Genomic DNA, 22333 nt, shown 5'->3' with positions numbered 1-22333 from the left:
ATGACCCTCTTCACATTTGGTGATGTGCTAGAAATGGACTGACCGCAAATCTTGGAGGTCATGCCTTAAGAGCGTTGTGAGAATTGGCCCTGAGTACACGCAGAACAGGGTTACTTACCTTACCACCTTTTGTTACAAGGCATCCCCCTAGCCTATCCAACTAAACTTTGACAGCTAATTACCATGCAATAGTACCTGTGATGAACGTGGCTAGGTACAGAGTACCAGAAAAAGAGGTCATCCGTATTCATCACTGAGCTTAAGAGTTCTGATGTAACATTATGGCAATTTTACCAAAAACACATAATCCTCTGTCATCATTGGAATGCATGTGGGTAAGTCACCCTTTCTTGTAAGAGGTGCCCACTCCTGCCCTACCTAAGGATTTACACATTGCCATCCATAGTTGCCATCAAAATCCCTTCCTCATGCCACATAGTAGGGAATAATGTTGCACTGTTTCTGCCACGTGTGTTAGTCTAAATGCATAGGGTTGAATCCAGAATTAATCACACGTAAAGTAGACCCATTGAAATAAATGGGATTTCAGTTAGACATGACCAATTTTCCATTGATGTCAATGGGTCTACTCTAAGTCTGAGTAAATCTGGATCCGACCCATCATATTTGCATGCCAGCATTGATGCTGGTGTGCAAATGTTGTACATACTTAGACCAATACGTTTGGTAAATGTTACTTCATGACTGATCACTAATCGAAGGCTTTTGGATAACAACCATGGGTAGGAAGTAGCATGTCAGTTGGTCTATGGATCAGTGCTGCACTGACTCAAATTACCGCTTCTACAGTTCAAATAACCACGTTAAGGTATAAACACTTGCTATGTAATACTTTAAACATGTTTAAAAAGAGTTTCATCCCCTTCATTTTATTTATTTATATATATATATATATATATATATATATATATATATATATGATATACAAGAACAAAAGGGAAGAAAGGAAGGGGAGTATAGGGACAAGGGAGAAAAAACAAGAGACAGAAAGTTTGGTCTCTCACACAGCAATACCAATTTACTGAGCAAAGGCTTTGAGAAAAGGGCTCTGAAATGCTTTTAACTAATTAGGATAGATTCATATTACCTTTTAAAAATATATATAAAGGAAGTTGTATTTTGCAACCTGAATAAGGACCTTCTAGTACAGCTTGGGCTTTGGTCTCAATTTGGTGAGCAATTTCTTGAATTGCTCACAAGCCCAGAATACCTTGGAAAAGGACCATAGCTCAGTGCTAGAGCCACGTACTTTGCTTTCAAAAGGTCCCAGGTTCAGTCCTTGGTATCTCCAGGCAGGGCAGGGAGATACTCCTATTTAAAACCCTGGAGAGCCTCCGCTAGTCAGGACAGAGGTAGACGATACTGACTTAGATGCACCAATAGTCTGACGAGATATAAGACATCTAACTGTTCATGCCCAATTAGAGTTGCCTGAAAAAGTGAACTGAGAAAAAGCCAGGTCCATCAGCCTAAAGTTATTTAATAGGTCTGGCAATGGCTTGTTATTATTTCTGGCAAAGCAAAGGAACATGGGGGGAGAATCAGAACAGATAAAAGGAAGTACTTTTTCACACAGTGCATAGTTAAAGTATAGAATTTGCTACCACAAGATGTAGGGAGGGCCACCAAACTGGATGGATTTAAAAGGGGGTTAGACAAATTAATGGAGGAGAAGGCTATCAATGGCTACTAGTCATGATGGTTATATATTACTTCCAGCATCTGAGGCATTATGCCTTTCAATACTGGTTGCTGGGAAACACAACCAGGAAGATGCTGTTGCACCCATGTTCTGCTTGTGGGCTTCCCTTAGGCATCTGATTAGCCACTATGCAAACAGAATGTTGGACTAGATAGGCCTTTGATCTGATCCAGCACAGCTCTTATGTTCTTAACAGACTAGCTGGGACATGGCAGTTTTCATAATAGGGAAGGAATTGTAATTGTAATATCAAATTTTGCATTGGATGGATAATGAGAGTATGGTCACCTTCAACAGCATCTACCAAAGAACAATACTCCAGTTTTCTGGCTTCTATAGAGGTATCCACAAGAATAAGGATCATTAGAATGTAGCGAACTGTTCTGTGAGGAGTACTTTATAAAGTATCCAACTGGATGGCTCACTTAAGATCACTTAAGTTTTGTCACCCCTAAACACATTTCCATACATATAACCACATTCTGCTCACAGTGCTTGTTTAATTAGTTCTAATTGGTGGGACTGTGTCAATGCTTAGGATTCCTGCAGTGCTTAGAAGCCCACACTGGTCTTCACAACAGGCAAGCCAGCCCAATACACACAGTTTGCATGACTGCCTTCCAATGGTCACTGCAAGGATGGCCTGCCTTTTCCCAGAACACTTCATGGGCTCTTGGTCATATGCGACAGCATTAACAGCACAATCCTACACTTATTTAATTTACTCAGAAGTAAATTCCATTAAGTTCAATCAGACTTGCTGCTTAGTAAGTGTGCTTAGGACTGCAGTACAGGAAGCTATAGTCTACATTACCATTATCATTTTTATTACAGTTATATCCCACCCTTTTTCCTCTTGCAAGGAACCCAAGGAGGCTTACATGGTCCTCTTCTCTATTTCATCCCCACAACAATCTTGTGACGTAGGTTAGTCTGAGAGTCAGTGACTGGCCCAAAGTCACCCAGGAAGTGTCATGGCCGAGTGGGGACTAGAACCTGGATTTTCCAATTCCCAGTCCAACCAGTACACCACACTGGATCTAGATCAGCCTTCCCCAGCCTGGTGCTCTTCAGATGTTTTGGACTTCAACTCCCCTCAGCTCCAGCCAGCATAGCCAATGCTCAGGAATGCTGGGAGTTGTAGTCCAAAACATCTGGAGGGCATCAAGCTGGGGAAGGCTCAGACTTAAGAGGGCTTAAAAGAAGTTAAGAGGATTTATTTCACTACTTCTCCAATGCATGCTTATAGGTGGAACAAGAATTCTAATCTGCATTCATGATTGTGAGTACAGAGTCAAGAGATGTAGCTATATGAGATTAATCAGTGGAGAAAAAGGTATGATGTCATATACGTGATATAAAATAGCAAAAGTTCGTAGGAATTGGTCCTTGGTTTTGTGCAGTCCCTCCACAATAGCACCTCTATTCAACAGGGATGTCCAGATGACCAACTATAGCAGAACAGTAGAGAACTTGGTTTTGTCTTTTCTAAGTCTACTCTACAACTGCACATTGCTTTAGTTAGCGGCTTCTTGTCTTCTAAGCAAATTGTCTTGTGAAGTGTTAGGTTGAACAACGTATGGATTGTAAAGAGGAAGAGCCCCTCACTGGTTTCCCCTCACTGGTTTCCCCCATATACCTTTTGGGCACAGATCAAAATGTCTGAACCACGACATAAACTTACTTTGCTTCTGGGAACCAAAATGTTTAATTCCATCAAAAGGTAAAATGCAAGAAGAGATTAAAAATAACCCATAATGTAAACTCTGAAAAACAGACAGAAAGTTCTTGAATACAAATGTAAAGACATCATGTACTTTTATGTTACATTTACTGTAGAGTATTATTTTATTTAAAAAATAAATAACACAAAATGCATTGTAATCACAACTGTGAGTTTGATTGTACAGAAAACAAATGCATTCATGCATTTTTCCACCAAATAACAAAAAGTCTGAAATAAAAACTTTCTTTTTGTATTATATGCTCATCAAGTATCTCTTGCATGCTCTTCAGTCTGTATTATTATATTTACAGTCCTGAAACCAAAAACCCATCAGTATGCCACTGGAATTAGCAGCATAATCCTATGCATGTTTACTCAGAAGTAAGTCCCAATGTGTTCCACAGAGCATAGTCTCTGGTAAGTATACATAGGATTGCACTATAACTGGTGTGTCAGTGTGTAATAATTTTAAACACTATATATTCCAAATACCTTATTTCATGATAAAACTGTCTATCCCATGGCACTGAACACATGAGGGCAGATCATAAACTGCACCATTCAAGTTCTGATTGTGCTGGTACTTCATCAACAGTTATGGAAGTCTTGCTGTTTTGTCACTTCAGCCCCAGTCATGGGATAACTTTGGGCAAGAATAGGGCTAACATTGGCAAATTACTTGGGTTGCAGTCACTACTTTAGCATGTATGTATATATGGAGGTAAGTAAACCACTGCTTATCACAAACAGGACCTAGGCCAATGTAAAGTCTATGATTCTCCCTTTTCTTATTTGAAAGACTTTTCTAAGCTCACTATGCACAAAGAATATTATCTCAGTAGTAGAGAAACAAGACTTATGTGGATCTAGGCCTGAACATCTGAATCTCAATGGCAAAAGTCCGGAATATTTTTATTTATATATTCATATTGTGGTTTTTGAACTAAAAACCCTACAAGGTGGCTCACAATTGATTTAAAATCCATAACTGACATGAACAGGCCATTGGTATCTTTTGAAAAGACTGTTACCCTAGGAAAAGATAATGGGTGACTGTCATAGACAAAATATTATTAGAAGGGACTAATACGAATGATTTAGTAAAATAGAATTAGCAGAGGGAATGTAATATTGAATGTCAGAAGCAGATTGGAGGAATATACATAACACACCAAAACAATTCTAAGTAGATGCGGTCTCAAGGGAAAACTTCTACAAGATATTATATAAATGGCATTACATATATGTAAGTATTGCAAACAATGTATCTTCATATGTCTAATACGTAATGGAGATGTGGAAGATGAAGAGGTACATTTGCTCACATTTGGTGGGAATGTCCTCAGTTTAAAAAATATTGGTTAGATATTTGCAGAGTATCAGAAATACAATAGGATACAAGATCCAATTAAATCCTCATACAATATTGTTGGGAGCAATAAAGGGGCAGATTAGGAGGGAGCACATAGAGTTAGTCATGTGTATGTTAACTATAGCATATAGATTGGTGTGGGCAGAAGGTAGATTTGGATCTACTGCTAGATTTCTGGGTAATTTGTAGTAGATCAGCAAGAATTCCTGACTCCCCATTATTTAACAATGGCAGCAACAATTTCTGACTCCCTACCGCACACCAAATTATGCTGCTGAAATGAAAATAGCAGAGTCTTTTGGCACCTTAAAGACTAATAGATTTATTCTGGCATTTGCCTAGGATAACCAGCAGTAATTTTGTATATGGAAAGACTGAGCTTTTAACATTTCATGTGTACATCTTTTGCACTGGGCTCCAGTTGGTGTATGTCAGGTTCCATTAAAAAAACAAAGTAGATCCCCCTAGCATGAAATATGCCTACCCCTGTTATAAGTAGGCATATTATCAGCAAGTGCATGGAAATGGACTCTTCTACCAAACCTTGGTCAATGGAGAAGGAAAATCTGGAATGCTATATTGATTTATCAGGATAATGACCTATAAATACTTATGAGAAAGAAGAAATAACTCAACAGTCAGTTTTCTGAGAAATTCGACTTTATACAATGAATTATGGAATTGATATAGGCCCAGTGTTTTAGCACCAATGGACATTTTGACAATTTGATGAGCTAGTATGTTAATTGTAGGATTCAGTTAAGTTCTCTACATGTTTCAACTTATTTAATATTAATGGCATTGTACATGTTGTGATGTACTTATTTTTTTAAAAATATAAATAAATAAAATCCATAATTGTGCTGGAAAGAGCTTTGGGGCACAATCCTACAGCCACTAGACAGCGGCTAGACGGCTATAGGATTGGTCAGTTCCTGGAGAGCTGCCTCCCCACCCCCACCCCCACCTTGTAGGTGGCACGGATCGTCCCCACGCTCTGCGCTTGGAAAAGCAGCATGGAGCAGGGAAAAGGAGGTGGCCCTGGGGGTGGGGCGGGGAGTTTGTAAGTGCCAGTACGACACTTCCTATGTGTCGTCTGGCCTCCCCACCCTGTGCTCTGATATTCCACGTCTAGCCACGAATGCAGGATGGCTTAAGTGTGGAGGAGATGATCCCCTCCATGCTCCTCCCACCATGCATTGGAAAGGCGTCCGTCTCTCCTCATAGGATTGCTCCCTCCGTTGCCCAGGTAGATGATTTATAACAGGAACTAGATTAGGGGAGTGTGTCCATATTGGTTCTGCTGGACCTTTCAGCAGCTTTCGATATCATCAACCACGGTATACTTCTGAGCTATGTGAAAGGAATAGGAATTGGAGGCAGTGTTATAGTGGTTCCGATTGTGCCTTGAAAATAGGTTTAATGGAAGATGTTTTCATTTCCCTCATTTTTTAAACCTTTTGGAATTCCCCTATTTCAATATTTTGTACCATATCAATCAATATATAATTTCTAAAGGAGCAGAAGTCCTTATCTTCAAGAAGAGGAATACGGTGGTAACAGAAGTCACATCACAAAAACCTATCTAGACGTGTCTTATACCCTTGGGTGGATTTATGACACACTAATCATATTGTCTATTCCTGTAATTCCAATTATTACAAAGAGGTTGGCAGACCTGTCAAAATGTGTTAGAATGCATATGCAATTTATAGTGGGGACTGTAAATGAGTGAATGAACTATATAATCAATACTACTGGAAAAGTTGGGAATGGATGAATGGAACATATGCTGCAATCAACAAACAAGATGCCATCAGCAATACAATCAACAGTGAAGCAATGCTGCAATCAACAAATAAGATAGTACCTGTCAAGTCCTTCTCATCTAACTTTCTTTTTAAAGTCAGGATTTTGGAGCCATTTCCTGTATACACTTACTCATCCTGTAATCAATTAGACTAAAATGTGTTTAAGATGACCATGCTGGGATTTGGAATTTTCATGTTTGTGTGTGAGGGGTGAGCACTGGAAACGGATAAATGTCTTATACAAACAATAAATAAATAAGTTATTAGAGACTTAACACAACCATCAAATAGAGCCACCATTTGAGATGAGCAGCAAAGATTGCAGTATCAGTGGGGTTTGTAAATGTTGTCGTGGAACCTAATTATTCTGAAAGTTGATAAATTTATTTACGTGTTGTGCATGTAGAACTTTGAAAATAAAAACAAAACTAATTTAGCCAACAGTTAAGGTTGGCACCTTTAAAATTATGCACTATCATACTGTCTCTTCAAACATCATAAGTTATTTAACTAATCCATCTAATTTATGTTCAGCTAAGCAAACAGCTAAGCAAACAGTAGCAATTTAAAGGTACATAACATTTAATCTCTATATTAACAATCCTGATATTTATCCTATTCCATACAAACACAACACAAATCCTCTTCATTAACACACGTGAATCTAATACATTCCCTAAGCTTCAAAGATCTACTTTCCACTGTTCAATGTTAATGATATGTAAAGTGGACTTTGCATGAGAAGGGGGAAATAAGTATTTTTATAGTTATTTCATAGTTATTTTGGTTTAGTCAATACAAGCATACAAGGATTTGATTTTTGCTTTCAAGCAAGATGGAATGCAATCACTTCTCCATTTGAACAGAGTATAGTAAAGATCTGATGCTGATATAACATTTGTATATGTTAGCCTTCCCCAATCTGGCGCCCTCCAGATGCTGCCTGGGGGATGCTGGGAGTTGTAGTACAACACATCTGGAGGGCACCACGTTGGGGAAGGCTAGTATATGTTACCTACAATATATATCTCCCAAAGAGTTCAGGCTGGTATACATGCAGTTATCCTATATATTAACTGTGCAAATGAAGTGGTATCCAGAATACAAGAATAAGCCCATCTAACCCAGCATTGTAATAAGAATAGAAGAAGAAGAAGAAGTCCATCTAACCCAGCATTGTAATAAGAATATAATAATAATAAGAAGAAGTCCATCTAACCCAGCATTGTTTCCAAAAGCTCCCAATGGGAAATGTTGTTGTATAGAAACTCAGGTTTCCTTGCTGATATGTTTTATGAGGGTGGAAAAGGTCGCCCCAGTTCCCTGTCTCTGAGACAGGAATTGTGCGGAAAGACCAGAGAGACAGAGACAGAGAGAGACTGTCACATCCTATGCCCATTTACTTGGAAGTAAGTCCCACAGAGTTCAATGGGCTGTGCTCCGCGGTACCGAATGGATATACTTTCCCCGCTTACATTCACTTCCTTTCCTTTCCTTTCCGCTGCCTGGCCTGGGCCGAGCCCTGCCCCGCGGAGTTTGCAATGTCTTCTTGTTGTGACCCTGTAAAGCGCCGCGCCTATTGATGGCGCTATATAAACAACAACAAAGGTATTGTACTGCAGGCAAACAGAGACAGCGAGAAAAAAAGGGAAATTCTATATTCTGCGAGGGAAAAAGGCTTACTCGGTGTTTGCATTTCGGGGCAGATAAAATTCCTATTGGGGCTTTTATTATGAATTGGAGGAACCAACGGCAGGGGAGCCTGAAAGACACCTCGGAGGATTGACTCCGGAGTCTTGGACCGTTTTGAGGAGACAAAAGGATTCTAGCATAACCGAGGTGTGTGGGTGGATAAAAAATCTCTCCTCGGCGTCTCGGGGTGGTCTGTAGGTGTGTTTGTTTTGCGTGCTTTCTGCGGCGACAGAAGGGAAGTTGGCCTTTGCGTGTTGTGCGTGCGATGAGAACTCTCTCTGTGAGGAAGAAAGGGCACCCTCCCTTCCCGCGGAGATATAAATGTTAATCGAGCTACTCGAGAGAAAAAGACGGCGGGGCCGAAGACAGCTTGGGAGGCGCCCGGCGTCTTTTCTGTCGCGTCTCCTTCAGGGAGGGAAAGGCAGGCGAAGGATGCGGAGGAGGAGGGGGGGGTGTGAGAGAAGAGCGCGCGCGCAGCAAGGGCGCGCGCGCCCCCGCTTCCAAACCGGAGGCGCGCGCCTGGTCAAAGGCGACGCGCGCAGCCGGCCTGTCACGTGGCCTCCCCGAGGAGGAGGAGCCACGGCCGGGCTTGCGGGTCGGTGTCCTGGAGGGTCGGGTTCGCCCTGACCTCCTCCCCGCCCCATCCTCAACCCTCCTCCGTGTCTCCTCTCCCGCTTGGGCGTCCGGTGGGGAGGGGGGGGGGCTGCCCGAAGCCGGCGCTTTCTGGGCGGCCGGGAGCAGGCGCATTGAGCGGGAGCAGCAGCGCCACCAGGTGAGCGCGCGGGACTGGGCGCTGTGCGGTGTGCGCGAGGCGGGGCCGAGCGGGTGGGTTGCCGGGGCGGGGGCCGCGCGAGGGCAGGGGCCGCGCGAGGCGCTTCTCCCGTGGCCCCCCCGCCGGGCATGAGGGGAACGGGGCCCGGCTGTGGGAGGGGCTGGTCTGACAGCCGTTGGAAGGGACGGGCGGCGGCGGTGGATATGGGCCTGGTCGGGGTCTCCCGCGACACGGGGAGGAGAGGAGCGGGGCGGGTGGTCGGGCGAGCGGGCCTGCCGTGTCTGCTCGGAGTAAGGGTGCGGCTGAGCTCTGGAAACCCCTTCTGCGGAGATCTCCAAGGGGCGCGGGGCGGGGGCGAGACCAGCGAGGTTGTCTTGGGGCCCAAGGAGGCCTGCCAGTACCGAGGGTGCGTGTCGGAGGGTGCCAGGTCTTTGGGAAGAGGGGGAATATGTTCCCTATAAAGGGAGCGGGGAGCGAAAGACCTGACTTATGGGGGGGGGGGAGTTGTCCTCGCATCTTGCTCTGCTTCCCACCCTTTTGTGCTAGATGCCCTTTACTATGAGGGAGTGGTCTAGGACGGAACAGAGGGGCTCCAGGACAAAACACAATGGCTGTCCCTTTTCCTCCCTCAAAACGCCCGGTACCTTGGGCAGTGTTGTTTTTTTTTTAAATAAAATATTGCTCTGGCCCTGCTGTGCGAGAGCACTGTTGCCTCATTTCATTTCCCTTGAGGTCTAGGGGACAGGGTAGTAGTTCCAGAGTGGACACGTGGGGTAAATGCTGAGGTTTGCACTGGAGTCCAAAAGGACTGGGCTTCCAGTGCGGTGAGGTTTGACTAGCCACCTCTCCAGCTCTTCTTTTGTTTTTGAATCGTATGTCAAATAAAACGCTGCCCACGTTGAAATGAGACTGGTCCCTTCTCAAAATGCCTCAAGTGGTACCTGTAGTTGGGCCTTATGCTCCATTAAGCCCTGAGGAGCATTGGGTGAATAATTTAACTGTACTGTCTGGCTTGTCCTACTAAGTAATTAACACATGTCTATTTGAGAATTATCAGAGATACAAAGATTAATAGTTCAAGTCATAAGACTAAGAACCACTGGGATAATGTAATACATATGGGTGTGCTTATTGTTTTGCCCACTGGTGTTAAGAAATGTCTTTGGGGCCACAGTGGTTTTGACTTGTCATGTAGACAAATTACTTAGCTCAGGTTGTCCTGCTAGTGTCACATAAACCACAATGAATGTAGTAGCTGTTTTGATATGGATCTTTCCATGATAAGCTCAATGTTCTGTTTGATTGTGGCTCATACTTGATACTCCCAAGTATGAGGTCCTTATCCTAAGAAGCCTTTTGAAATCTGGCAAACTAGAGAGCAATTGGTACTGGCAAGTATGAGAACTGATAGGACTTGTGCCTTTTATCTTAGAGGTTGTTCACATGAGATGTTATCCTAGGATAACCTCAAGAAAATACATTATCCCAGGGTGACTCTATGATCGAAGTTGAGGGACCCAGAACCCTACGAGCTTCAGCAGTTTTGTTTATAAAGTTTATTACTTGCTTTTTCATAAAATTCCCCAAATGAAATGTTTTAATTATTTGTTTTATATGTCTGTTTAAAAACAAAACACAGTGCATATTTTAAACATAAGCTTAGGTCAGAGGGTAGTCCATATTGTCTTTTAAAAATGCAAGCAAATTCATTACTTTAACTACTGTGTGGAAATGTCATTGAAATAACAGTAGTCATAATACTCCAGATTTAATTCCATGAAATACCTATAAACATTGCAGTGGATGGTTGAGGGCTAGGATTCTGGTGGTGGGAGTGCAGGTTTGATGATTGATTATTCTTCCTTTTCTGTCTTCTTGTTGTCTTAATTTTTCTTAAAGTGTAATTCACAAGATTGCCAAATTTAACACAGTAAAGGGAATTCTAGCTTTGAATTCTGTTTGTGTTTAATAGAGGTGTGCAGCAACTACAAAATCTGATTCGGACCCTGATTTGGTGCTTTGGAAAATGGCCCAATTCTGCTTGGATCAATTCAGAGGCCATCCGTTTTGACTTCGGTACTGAACCTGAGTCAGGATTCAGAAATACAAGGCTTTGGAAATTTTAAAAAATGGCTATGATTTTTTTTTTCTGTTTGTCAGAAGTGAATGAAATTTGTAAGCATAGTAGCTTCTTAGGAGGGGATTACACTTGCCAAAATTTAGAAAAATAGGTGCAGTAGTTTTGGTGCTACACACCATTATATTTTGAATTTTATTCTTAAAGGGAACTGCTGATAACTTGTTTATTTCTCTGCAGAATTGGATGAAAATTATAAGAATAGTTGCCCCTTCCAAGGGGATCAAGCTTGCCAGGTTTCAGATAAACAGGTAGAGGGATTTTTGTGCATAAACAGCTTTCACATTTTCAGGGTATTAAAAAAAGGATGTGCTTATCCCCCTATGTCCCTCGTGGACCATTCTTCTGAAAATGACAGACAGCATAGAGGTGTATGTGGAAGGAGAGTCCTCAAGTTTGGGTGTGTGCGTATGAGTGATTTGTTTCCCCTTCCAGCAACCTGTAATTTTTTTTGCGGGGGGGGGGGGGCAATTTGTATGAAAATGGCATTCATCACAGAAGTGTATTACACATCCCTAGTATTTAAGTTTGGTATGTCTTTGCTTCCTTTAAAGAGACAACTTTAAAGGGGCAAATAAACCTCTAAAAAAAACTAGGAGAAAGACTTGTTTAGTGTCAGCATGTGTTATCAGCACTCTTTTTGTAAAGGAAAATGTAGTACCTGGAAGATTGAAAGGCTTTATCATTCTCTATAGATTATGTAGAGACTCATAACCTTCCTGGAGAAAATGGGCTGAAAAGCATGTACAATTAGTGCTAGTGTGTGAAGATTTGGATTTTGATGAAATCGTGCTACATAGATTGCTGAAGAAGAGACTTAACCATTCATGTAAATACAAAACAATTTAACCAGCCTGTCCATTCACAGGTACTTATTGCTTGTATGGCAGCTTAACTGGCATGTCCAGAATACTGTCTGCTGGAAGGAATTATTCCAATCTCAGGATGAGTGGCTAATTGTGTTCTAGACTAAATCATTAGCCAAATTGTTAGCTGAGTGATAACTAGTATAACCAAAACAAATAGGGGGATCATTCTGTCATGGAGTAATGATTTAGTTTAACTCTTTGCTTTAAAAAAATGTGTGGTAAATGAGAGGAAAAGTTAATTCCACACAGCTGTAGCAAATCAAAACATCACTCAAAACTTAAAAGCTCATAACCAGTTATGGAATCCTGTTTTAACTTACCTGCCTTGTGTACAGATTTGGATAAAGGACGGAAAGTGCATGTGGTTGGGGTTCTTACGCTATCCCTTTATTCTATTTATATCCTGCCCTTCTTCCATGATAGAAATCAAGGCAGTGAGAAGTGATCTAAGCCCAGGTCTGCTTAGGTTCAGCAAGATTGCAATACTGTGAGATGACGACCTGGGCTGCTTAGACAAAACTATATTATGGAAGTTTTGCACTAGAATTCTATATATAAAAAAACTACTTGAATATATTATATGGGTTAAGAGGTAAAAACTAAGGGCATGAACAGGAAATGGAAGAACCTAGATAATTGGCTCTCTGGGAGCAGAAGAAGATCTTGATAAAGATGATTCTGGTAAGAAGGTATTAGTTCCTTAGGCAAATGAATGACTGGAGCTAGAACACACTTTAGGATTACATCAGTATTTGTTTAAAAAATGTACATTGCTATTTATGTACAATTTCACAGAAGCATAAAAGTTAAGATAATATTAACTATAGCCAAACAAATAGTAAGTATAAATTTCTGCTAAGTGATCTTGTATAAACTATAGTATAAATGTAATGCTGGGCTTAGTGTTTAGTTTTAATACAGTATTAAATCATGCTGAATCTATAGGCCTCTGGAGATCTGAGCTGAAAATTCTTACTCATTGATAAAGAATTGGGAGTGGGGAGGGATGTGGAAAAATGCATTTTCGTGGCTAGAAATACCATCCGGGTGTACTGATGCAGTTATCTGTCTGGGTTGTAAGCTTAGACAGGAAAGCAAGATATTATGTCCTGTTACATTGGAAAGTGTCTTGGACTCTGGTCTGCATAAAATATGGGGCTGTCCCTCCACTAATGGAAGGCTATTTGTTCCATTCGAGGTTTTTGTGAATACAAGGGCAAGGGTAGCAACTTTCATTACTCCCACCCCCCACTTTCTCATGTTGTCTCCCATGTTCTGAAGGGCTTCCCAACCCTCTGGAGCAGATTAGGGGTACAGGGGGCTGCAAAGGGGAGCAGGGTATGGCAGGTTGCAGAGGAAAGAGGGAAATTCACCTTTCCCCTCCCACCATGACAGAAGCCTCTGTTGGATTGAAGAACCTTCTGTGGGCAGAAGGACACAACTGAATGCAATCCATCATACTTCAGCAACTCTCATTTTTTTAAGAATAAGTTTCTGATTCTTGTGATTAATTGAAAATAGCCTTAATCGTGCTTTTTGTGTGTGTGCTACATTTGTTGATTGAACATCGGAATGTTTTTATGGTATTTCTGCCTTTGTTTACCCTCTTTTTCATATGCCTATTGTCTGAAGTGCTCTACTGCTCATCTTTTCCCCCCTAATCTGTCAAACGTTAGCTTTTTGCAACAAAATAATATTTTAAGGGTGCAATCCTATGGCCATTAGTCAGCGGTGAGACAGCCATAGGATAGGGTGGTTTCTAGGAACCGACCTTGGAGCCTGCTCTTCGAGGTCGGTTCCTTGAGAACCGACCTCCACTCCCTCCCACGCTGCCTCATAGGCCACACAGAATGGCCCCACACTCAGTCCTTGGAAGAGGAGCATGGAGTGGCGAAAACGGGGCATTCCTGGGTGCGGGCCAGGGTGGGGAGGGTGGAAGTACCATTCTGACACTTTCTGTGTGTCACCCAGCGGCCAGCTCCCTGCTCCGACTTCCCGTGGCTAGCTGTGAATGCAGGGCGGCTGAAGCACAGAGGGGACGATCCCCTCCGCACTTCTCCTGTCCTGCATTGGATAAGCGATCGCCTCTGAGTTTGGTGGCGGCTGCCTATCTCGATAGGATTGTGCCCTAAATTTCTGTGAAATAATTTAACTACAACCTTATTGCTGATTCTATTACAGTGGACTAGCTCTGCTGTACTTACTGTACGTGTTTTATTGTGAAACTCCTTAAAAGTTGTTTGGCTGAAGGGTGATATGCAAATATAGTAAATTAAAAAAAGTAAGCCTTCTAAATGTTTGAGTTGATATTACATTCCAACTGCCACATCTGGGAGATTTTTTAAAGTGCAGAATGCCAGAATCTTATGGAATCAAAAATATAATGCAAAGAATTGAACTGCAAATGAGTAAAACTGCTGTGATACTTTTTGTCTGGCCTGGCAGATAGGCAGGTAGAATCACAGAATAGTAGGGTTGGAAGGGGCCTACAAGACCATTGAGACCCCCTGCTCAATATAATCTAAGCTGTTTCAAATGTTTATATGGAAACATAGATCCTGCCTTCTTAGGCTACGTGCCCACTCAAGACTTACAATATCATAAAACAAAATGATACCGAATAATAACCATCAAACATATGAATAGAGATAGAGCAAAAAACGAACAAACTCCCAGTAAGAGGAAAGTAACTTAAAAAAGAGTAGTGTTTTGATGCACCTCTTCATGGTGCTTCCATGGTCTGTTGAAAATTCCGAATTAATTTTTCTGCACTGACTTTCTACCTTCTATTCTTTCTGTCTTCTCTTTTTTGAATCTGAAGGAGAACTTGCATAGAATAGATATACTAGTTGTATGAGTTGCATGAATCTATGTGCACATATATTTATGTGTAGGAAAACTTGTCTGAAATACTCCACAGCTTTCCTGATGCAATCATTCCCCTTTGATAATCATCCTAAAACTGAATGGGTTTTAGGAATTTTGGGATTATCTGTGCTTTTCCTTCTCCTCCCACCTTCAGTCTTTGCCAAGTCCTGCTTGCTGCTACAACATCTAAAAATCTGCTCCTTTCTTTTGTTGCATCCATGGTTAAATGTTTGTACACTCCTTGGTCATCGCATCTTATATTACTGCAATTCCCCCCTGGTGTCATTGGCTCCTGTTATGTTGTATTGTATTGTATTATATTTTAGAACACTTTTTACCTGTCTGTAGAAACAAATGCCTTTCTGCTCTGGCTTCTTGTCTCTTGCTGAATCAAGTTCAGGGTCCAAGTCCTGAAATCTAAGGTTGTACATCCTTCTCCTTACCTCATCTTCCCCTCCTCCTCACTTTCATACTTACCTGTAAGACCACTTTTGTTTCCTTTTCTCACTTTGGTGCCACTGGTCATGTTGCCTGCTTTTGCTTGATGAAAGTATCTACTGCTGTCTAGCTGGTTTCTTTAAATCCTTCCTCTGGAAAAGTACTTCTGCAAAGTCTTCCCTGAGACTCCACAGTCTTGTCTTTTATATTTTTATCACTGAACCCTCCTCTGCTATTTTATACAGCCCTTTTTGTGGCACTGCTACAGCCTTAATATTGCCTAGTGCACTGTGACTGTTGTGTAAATATGGAAAATACAACCTCTCTGCTCATTCGCAGTCCACTTCTGATCTTCTCTCATGCTCAGTGGCCTTTGCTGGTGAGATGAACAGGAAGGAGTAGGAACGCTACTCATACCTGATGGAGCAACACAGACTGTTATCATTAGTGGCATAAATGATTATAAATGATTTAATGCATATCCTCGTGCACATGTGTCTAATGAACACATCCCCAAGTGGCAGGTATCAAGAATCTTTAAACCCGAGTCACGGAGTGCAATGGCATGGATTGATAGACGAAGATGTGGAACAGGCAGTAAATATAATGCTGGGCTTGCTCTCTAGATTGGGGAATTAGTAATGGGGCAGGAGCCAGACTTTAGAATTAGAATAATATGCATTAGTGGTTAAGACGCTGAACTGCAGACTGGAAGGTTGGCAGGTCAGCAGTTCGAGACCCGAGTGCTGCGTGATGGAGTGAGCTCCCGTCTTCAGTCCCAGCTTCTGCCAACCTAGCAGTTCGAACGCAAGAAATTGCAAGTAGATAAATAGGTACCGCCTCGGTGGGAAAGGTAACAGCGTTCCGTGCACCTCGGTGTTCAGTCATGCCGGCCACATGACCACGGAAGCGTCTTCGGACAGTGCTGGCTCTTCGGCTTAGAAACGGGGATGAGCACCGCACCATAGAGTCGGACACGACTGGTTGGGGACACCTTTACCTTTTAAAGGTAGTTACATGCACAAAAATATAGACCAGACTTGCAGCTAACTAGTTAAGTCTATGAGAGATTCTGGGGTGGGGGAAGAGGATGTGGGAGTTTCAGGAGGAGGGCGATTGCTTCTTAATTGGGAGAAGGGAGGGCAGCTAGGAACCCGATAAACATGTGTGGGGTTTAATTAGGCTTGGTGAAGAGGGAGTTAGATGTAAATGGCTTTTCCCATGGATTCACAGATGGTGGCACAGAGAGAGAGAGAGAAGAAAAGTGGGGAAGGAAAAAGAAAAAGATTGAGGTGCAGGTATTATCGATGTCAGTTCACCTTGGACACAAGAATAGAAAGTTATTCCATTGGCCAGCTGTGATCCAGGGGCTTGTCTCATCTACCAGAACACTGGCTTTGTAGTGCTGTTGTTGTTTTTTAAAGAATTTTGGACACTGCAGTGGCCTAGCCCTCAAAGAATACTTCATTTCTTGCAAAGGGAGGCAGGGATGGGAACATCAGCAATATCTTGATAGATCCCGTTGAGCCCTAACTTTCCTGAGTGGCAAAGTAATAAAAATGTGGAGGATACTGTGTGAGGCAAGGATAGGGTGGGAGAAGCTAACTTTTGGGGGCTAATCAGAGTTCTCTTGGAGGGAGTACGCAGACATACTTTTTGGAGGATAGGAAAAGATTAAATGAACCAATTCCAATTCTAAAACCCAGTTGAAGGGAAGAGTCCTTTCCAAGCACAAAGGGAGATTTAGGTACTATTACAACACATTTCTTCCCAAATTAGAGCAAATCTTAATGATTACGTGACTGTTTTTCATAGTCCAATCTGGAAACAACTATGCCTGCATGTGGCATAGTAAGAATTCAAAATAAGTTTCTTTATGTACCTTATCATGTGTAGTAAAATGCATTTTATGTAAAGGGCTTGGTTGTAAGATGGTATGTTTTAACAATATTGTGTTAGACTTTAGAAGGCAACTGTGTAATATAGCCTTCCCTAACCTGCTGCTCTCCAGATGTTTTGGACTTCAACTTCCATCAGCCCCAGCTAGCATGGCCAATGGTAAGGAATGCTGGGAGTTGACATCCAAAACATCTGGAGAGCACTAGGTTGGGGAAGGCTGGAGTAACAAGCAGAGAAAAATAATGTATGAACTACATTGTTTTTTGGCTATTATTTCCTGATGCACCCCTGCCTGCAACATCTCGTCCTCCAAACCAAATGTATCCTCTCAGATCTCTGCACCCATTCTCCCTTGCTGCTCCTTATGCTTGGGACTCTTTCCCAGAGCTGTCCTAGCTCAGTTAAGGATTGGGCATGGAGTCCCTACCCACCAGTGTTTATAGGGGAGGGAGGCCCTATCCATGTGCCTGCCTTGTGGTATTTCCCTTGCTGTAAAACATGTGTTGCTGGAGCGTCCATGATTCTCAAGTGCATGACAGGCCTTTCTGCATACCCGGTTCTCTGCTCCAAACGTAACCTCAATTCTGGGTAATGATCTTGATCTGCAAGCTTTATTTAAGTTTCTGAGCCCTTGTTGGCTGTCTGTCCTCTTTTTAAGATCGTTTGAGTTATTGGGAACAAGTCATATCCTGGATAATAAGTGCAATAAGTCCAATGTGTGGCACAACATGGCCTAGCTACCACTGTGCCTTAAACTTCAGTATAACTGCCTACCCTCCCAGACCACTACATAACGTCACATCTTCTTCCCTAAAAATCCCTTCTCGGAATGCTTGTTTACTCCCCAGTTTTTATTCCTCGCTGCAGTAGATCTACATACAGCATTTGTTTGCATTCATCCCTTGTTAGGCTTGCCTCACTGTTTTTGCTGGTTCCTGGGTTGTTTAACCCAGGGATTGCTGGGGACAAATGAAGTGACAAGCGTGCTTCCTCCTGTGCACTCGTTTCCACTTTCAGTTAACAACCCAAGAATGCCCTGTTCCTGGGTTATTTTGTATGAACCCAGAGTTAACCCAATGACATTACTCATAGTTTGTTGTTTGCACATCATGAAACAGTCCAGGAATTGAAAGCAGAAATTATGAGCATGTAGGAGGAAGTGTGTTTGTCCCCAGCAATTTTTGGGTTAAATCCTAGGAATTGCAATGTAATGTGCGAATTGGCTTGTGTGAAACATTTAAACTGGGCAGGCGTGAAAGGTGCTTACAATCTTTTTTGTGTGTGTTTATCCTATAAAGAACATGTCTAGAAAGAAATAAGAATGCATTCTTAAACATAAGCAATATAGAGTTTGCGCTTCAAAATGCGATGTATAAATTGGATGAACTGCCAAATATGGTGCATTGGTGCCTTATTCTGTTTCCTTTTATTCAATGAAAGGGTATATATTTTACAATGAATTTGGTACATGTTGACATTTACATGTGAAAGTTGACAGTCCCTAATTTTCTGACATTCAGAAGACTCAATACATTATTTTCCCAATTTTTACAGGCCAATGAATGCTGAGGGCCACAGTGATATGTCAACATTCACTGGTCTGTGTTTTGAGTTTCAGGCATTCACAATGTTTGTCTGGGATTGTTAACACTTGCCAAAGTCTGGCAAGTGTTTAATATGTGTTGTAATATTTTTATGGTAAAGAGGGTCCTGGATAAGCACATACTTCACACTGCTTATAACTTAACAAGAAGCTCATCTTGCATTCTTATTTCTAAATATATTTACTTGTAAAAGTCGGAGGAGGCATATATGTTCAAACTTATAAGAACTGCGGAAGAATAAAGTGTCCTCGCATATTGAAATCAAAACACCACTTGGGTAAGATGCAGTGTTAGCAGTTGAATTTCATGTGGTTATCTTTTTTTCTGTTAGGTGGGGGTACATTTAAAAGAACATATAACTTGTAAGTATTACAATAAAGAGTACTTCTAGTGAAGTACTGTTTACTTGTGCCCATGAAAATTGAACATATAGAATGTTCCAAAACCTCAAGTTCTGTGGGATTTGTCTGCAGCCCTAAGCTAATGTGAGCAGTTTGTATGCTGTCTGGGAAATGCAGCTCTGTGGTCTGAATATCTTATTTCTAGACTTCCAAAACTTTTGAGAAAGTCCCTCATCAAAGACTCCTGAGCAAACTTAGCCATCATGGAATTAAAGGAGAGGTGTTCTTACTAGTTAACTAGTTAAAAAACAAAGCAAGGAGTAGGAATAAATGGTCCATTCCCATAATGGAGATATGTAAATAGCAGAGTCCTACAGGGATCTGTATTGGGACCAGTGCTTTTTAACTTGTTCATAAATGGTCTGGAATTAGGAGTGAGCAGTGAGATGGGCTGATGACACCAAATTATTTTTGTTAAAACAAATTGGGATTCTGAAGAACTCCAATAGGATCTCTCCAAACTGGGAAAATGGGCGTTAACATGGCAATTACAGTTCAATGTAAGCAAGTTGAAGTGATGCAAGTTGCCCCCGCCCCCCAACGTCCCATATACATTGATGGGATCCAAGCCACTGGTGACTGACCAAGAAAGAGATCTTGGAGTTGTGGTGATCAGTTTGATAAAAATGTAATCTCTGTGTATGGCTTTGGTAAAAAGGCAAATTCTATGTTGGGCATAATTAGGAAAGGAATCAAAAACAAATTTGCCAATATCATTCTGCCCTTATACAAATCTATGGTGGTGGTGATGATGATTTCAGTTGATAACCCCACCTTTATACAAATAATCTAGGTGGTGTACAAAGTTAAAAATTTAACAAAGAACCAGAAACGACACAGCTTAAAAACAGTATACAAGAGTCAGCAAAAAGAACAAGATTTCTAAAAGGGAAGGCCTGCCAGAATAATAGAGTATTTAATTCCTGCTTAAAACCTTCAGAGAGGTCAGCAGGTTTATGGTGTGACCACACTTGGAATACTGTCTACAGTATTGGTCGCTGTACCTAAAAAAACAACGACATAGTAGTTGGAAAAGGTGCAAAAACTGCCCTAATCTACACAGTAACTATCAGATATTACTTCAACCTATCAGTCATGGGCATTTCATTTTTGTTTGCTACTTTGTTTTTGTGAGGATGGGGGTGGGCTAGGGCAAACGAAAACAAAAAGGAGCAATACTAGAAAATAGAAACAACAAAATTGTCCTGTGTGCAGGTTCCTGTATTCCCATACTTATTTATTATTTAATTTATTAATCGCCCATCTGGCTGGTCACCCAGCCACTCTGGGCGATGTACAACATACAATAAAACAATAAAATTCTATAATAAAAGCATTTTCTAAAATACCCTAACCCACCCCAAATGCCTGCCTGAACGGCCACGTTTTTAATGCACGACGGAAGCTCATTAAAGAGGGGGCATGACGGAGTTCCCTAGGGAGGGAGTTCCACAGAGTGGGGGCCACCACAGAAAAGGCCCTCTCCCTCGTCCCCACCAGTCTAGCTGTCCTGGCTGATGGGACAGAGAGAAGGCCATCCGAGGCTGATCTTGTTAAGCGGCCTGTCTGGTGCTGCTGGAGGCGCTCCTTAAGATAGGCTGGGCCGGAACCATATAGGGTTTTAAAGGTCAAAACCAACACCTTGAATTTGGCCCGGAAAACATCTGATAACCAGTGCAACTCCTTCAGCACTGGAGTGATGTGATCTCGCCGGCGGCTGCCTTTAATCAGGCAAGCCGCCGCATTCTGTACCAGCTGCAGCTTCCGAACCGTCTTCAAGGGTAACCCCACGTAGAGCGCATTACAGTAGTCTAAACGAGAGGAGACCAGGGCATGTACTACCGATGGGAGCAGATGGTCGGGAAGGAAGGGGCACAGCCACCGTATCAGATGGAGTTGATACAGTGCTGTCTGGCTCACAGCGGACACCTGAGCCTCCATGGACAGCTGGGAGTCCAAAATGACCCCCAGGCTGCGGACCTGGTCTTTCAAGGGTAGCCGTACCCCATTCAACACCAGGTCAACATCCCCCAGCCTCCTCTTGTCTCCCACCAAAAGTACCTCAGTCTTGTCAGCGTTCAGCTTCAGCCTATTCCTCCCCATCCAGCCACTCACACCTAATCGTGCAGAGTAACGCACCTAATACTTAGGCAGCAGTCCTGTACACACTTACTTGGGAGTAGACATTACTTCTAAGTAGACATGTGTAGGATTGCTCTGTTAACCTCACAAACTGTCATAGCTTCTGGACTGAAGAAAGACTCTACATGGCAATATTTTAAAGGCATTGTGTCCATAGGTTAAAAAAAGGAAGCCTGCAAAATTTATACAGTGTAACAAAGGGTTGCAGAGCCTGGTTGCAAGAATGAAACAATATAAGTAAAATTCTATTTATTTGTAAAATTAACATGGTTTAGTGGTCAAATTTGCACCAATTTAGGAAATATTAAATATTTGAATACCTGATTTAAATCAGTGATTTACATTGCCCTTTTTGTCTTGCTAATTTAAATCACCCTGGTTTAAATTAATCCGCCCTGAATTGTAAACAGAAAACAATATGGATTGTTCTCTTCTGGTATATGATTTCAAAACAACTAGTTGTTCTTACGCAATTCAATCCCCTGTCTTGCGTATCTCTTTGGTTCTGCATACCTTTGTCTTAATTAATTGTGGTTTAAATATAACTGCCTGGGTCTAATAAACCATAATTTATTGTACTTGAAAATTAGTGTTTTGTCCACATGCTTCTCTTCTCTTCCCCTCCCCTTCACTCACATGTGGGAATGGAAGATTTCCAGGGCTTGTTATACCATAGTTTACTGGGACATCTAAATTGGGAAACTAATCTAATTTTGGAATACCAACCAGGATGTGAAAGGAGGATCTGATCTGTTTTTATATCCTGGTTTGGAGTCTGAGATTAGACTACAGTATCCCAATTCAGATGTAACAGGAAACTATGGTTTAGACCGGGCCCAAAGTCTATTTTCTCTTTTGTGTTGTTCAGTAGACTTCAGT

At 41.8% G+C, this 22333-nt stretch overlaps 1 protein-coding gene across 2 annotated transcripts in view; it reads left to right on the top strand.

Moving 5' to 3' along the window:
• Window positions 1-8868: 8868 nt before the first annotated feature.
• Window positions 8869-22333, top strand: part of NCOA6 (nuclear receptor coactivator 6) — a 66714-nt gene continuing 53249 nt past the window's right edge. The window contains exons 1-2 of one of the 2 annotated variants that reach the window (XM_084853891.1): window positions 9328-11484; window positions 19243-19273. The gene's annotated coding sequence lies outside the window, so the exon portion shown is untranslated. Of the gene's footprint in view, window positions 9097-9327; window positions 11485-19242; window positions 19274-22333 lie in introns of those variants that run through there. The other variant, XM_084853890.1, reaches the window with a different exon arrangement.

This window comes from Heloderma suspectum, chromosome 4, assembly GCF_057233095.1.
Source record: "Heloderma suspectum isolate Gila_16-S chromosome 4, 16-S_ref, whole genome shotgun sequence".
NCBI lineage: Eukaryota > Metazoa > Chordata > Lepidosauria > Squamata > Helodermatidae > Heloderma > Heloderma suspectum.
This window is presented reverse-complemented; position numbering and strand designations above follow the sequence as displayed.